This window comes from Sinocyclocheilus rhinocerous, unplaced genomic scaffold (assembly GCF_001515625.1).
Source record: "Sinocyclocheilus rhinocerous isolate Xijiao unplaced genomic scaffold, SAMN03320098_v1.1 scaffold3283, whole genome shotgun sequence".
NCBI lineage: Eukaryota > Metazoa > Chordata > Actinopteri > Cypriniformes > Cyprinidae > Sinocyclocheilus > Sinocyclocheilus rhinocerous.
The window spans coordinates 107,460-110,625 of record NW_015650698.1 but is presented as its reverse complement, the minus strand read 5'-3'; the positions used below and the strand labels follow the sequence as shown (position 1 = coordinate 110,625).

General features: G+C 41.6%; 1 protein-coding gene across 1 annotated transcript in view; it reads right to left on the bottom strand.

The window, feature by feature from the left end:
- Positions 1-3,166, bottom strand: part of LOC107712284 (A-kinase anchor protein 9-like) — a 137,848-nt gene that overhangs the window by 93,171 nt on the left and 41,511 nt on the right. The window lies entirely within an intron of this gene.

The following is a 3,166-nucleotide window of genomic DNA, read 5'->3' as shown; positions in this document are numbered from 1 at the left end:
TGCAATACAATGGACAGAATTTGAAATCTGAGACTTTGTTTCATATTAAAAGTACCAAAGCACAATGCTTATTGCGATTTATTGGATGGGAAGTACCCTTCAACGTTCCGTCCATTAACTGAAAACAGGCTACACTAATCGATTCCTGGGATTTAAGAATCGATATCGTTCCGTAAAAATGAGAATCGATTAAAATCGAGATATCGATATTTGTTACCCAGCCCTAATGGGCACGACTGATTAATATTGGAAACATGACTAAATTAATGGCAGAACAGTCAGTGCAGATAAGAGATTATTCTCAATGCTGATCTTATTAGATTCACTACTGTAACTGTTTACATTTATTAATTCAGAAGATGCTTTTATTCTAACTCATTTCTATAATACAATACTTTTTATTTTCTTATTTAATCGTATTTTAACTTTTTATTTTAATGTCAATATAACAAATTCAATGATGTATAAGCTAAACACTAAACCATGTAAACTAAACTAATATTAAAATAGTTTAAATAAATAATAAAAATATGCCACAATGCAACAAATTCTAATATACAAACATAACAAATATATTGTAAATAAATAGCTTTGTATTGATAATTGGGGGTAAAATGTGCTTAAATACATAAATAGTTTTTGTACTGATAATTTGAGGAGAAAATGTGCTTATTAAAAATAAATAGATAGATAAAGCTAGATAGATAACTAAACCGTTTTTTGTATCGATAATAGGATATAAAATGTGCTAATAGTTTTTGTACTGATAATTGGAGAAAGTGTGCTTGAAGAAAATAAATAAAACAAATAAATAAATAAAGTACATAATAAATAGTATTTGTTTTGATAATCAGAGGTGAAATGGGCTTAACTCAAATAGTTGTTTGACTGATAATTGGAAGAGAAAATGTGATTAATGAAATAAATAAATAGCTTTTGTATTGATAATTGCAGGTAAAATGTGCTTACATAATTAAAAATAAATAAATAAATAAATAGATTTTGTATTGATAATTGCAGGTAAAATGTGCTTAAATAATTTTTAAAAAATAATAAATAAACAAATAAATAAGTTTTCCTCTGATAACTGAAGGAGAAAATGTGCTTAACAAAAATAAATAAATACATAAATAAATCAATCAATAAATACATACATACATAAATAGTTTTTGCTTTGATAATCAGAGATAAAATGGGCTTAACTCAAATAGTTATTGTACTGATAATTTGGAAGAGAAAATGTGATTAATGAAAATGAATAAATAGTTTTTGTATTGATAATTGGATGAGAGGTGTGCTTATATAAATAAATAAATATTTGTTTATTAATAATACAAGCAATATGTATCAAATGAGACTCGAAATTTAAGTTACACTGATATTTACTAGTTAAAAGCGTCTAGTTAATTTAGCAGGTCAGCAATATGACTTCAGCGCTGTCAAACCCATCAGACACACGTGTTCACTATATAACAACAGTTTCAGATCTGTGAGCTTTACTCCGCTAGATTTCAGCACAGTCACAAGCGTTGTTTCCACGGCAACAGCTGCAGGAGGAAGTTACACGACCGCTTGAAACTTTGCTGTGGTGATTTAAATGCAAACGCGTATCACCTACATACCACACTTCAGAAACAGATGGAAACAGCAGAGTCAGAGGAGACTCTCCATGCTTAGAGATGGTTGAGATTGAGCATAAACTCACAGATGGAGGCGAAACTGCTTGTTTCCTGGAGAAACCTCTCTTGATAAAGCACACGGACACATTGAGAGCTGAGCGAATGGAGCAAGATCACGCCAGCACTGCTATTCTGCTGCAAGGAGACACACACACACACTAACTCGCTCACGCGCACTCATACGCGGACACACACACACACACACTCACTCCCTCCCTCCCTCACACGCACACACAAGCACACACACACACTCACTCACGCACACACGGCCACACACACACTCACTCACTTGCTCGCGCGCACACGCACTCGCACACTTGCTCACTCACGCGCACACGCACTCACACGCACACACACACACACACTCACTCGCTCGCTCGCTCACACTCACTCACTCACTCACTCACGCACACTTGCTCACTCACGCACACACACACTCGCTCACTCACTCACGCACACTTGCTCACTCACTCGCACTCACTTACTCACGCGCACTCACTCACACAAGCGCAACCTCTCTTGATAAAGCACACGGACACATTGAGAGCTGAGCGAATGGAGCAAGATCACGCCAGCACTGCTATTCTGCTGCAAGGAGACACACACACACACTAACTCGCTCACGCGCACTCATACGCGGACACACACACACACACACTCACTCCCTCACTCCCTCACACGCACACACAAGCACACACACACACTCACTCACGCACACACGGCCACACACACACTCACTCACTTGCTCGCGCGCACACGCACTCGCACACTTGCTCACTCACGCGCACACGCACTCACACGCACACACACACACACACTCACTCGCTCGCTCGCTCACACTCACTCACTCACTCACTCACGCACACTTGCTCACTCACGCACACACACACTCGCTCACTCACTCACGCACACTTGCTCACTCACTCGCACTCACTTACTCACGCGCACTCACTCACACAAGCGCACTCACTCACGCACACGCGCACTCACTCACACAAGCACACTCACTCAATCACGCGCACTCACTCACGCGTGCACTCACGCACACTCACTCACACATGCGCACTCACTCACACACACACTCACGCACACTCGCACGCGCACTCACTCACGCACACACGCGCACTTACTCAGGCACACACGAGCACTCACTCACGCACGAGCACACACACGCACACTCACTCACTCGCTCACACCACGCACGCGCACTCACTCACGCACACTCGCTCACTCACTCACACACGCGCACTCACGCACACTCACTCACTCGCTCACTCACGCACATTCGCGCACACTCACGCACACATGCGCACTCACTCGCACACTCACTCAAGCACACGCGCTCACTCACTCAAGCACACTCGCACTCATGCACACTCGCTCACTCACGCACACTCGCTCACTCGCTCACTCACGCACACTCACTCACGCACACTCACTCTCACTCACTCACTCACACTCACACACTCACTCACTCACACTCACAC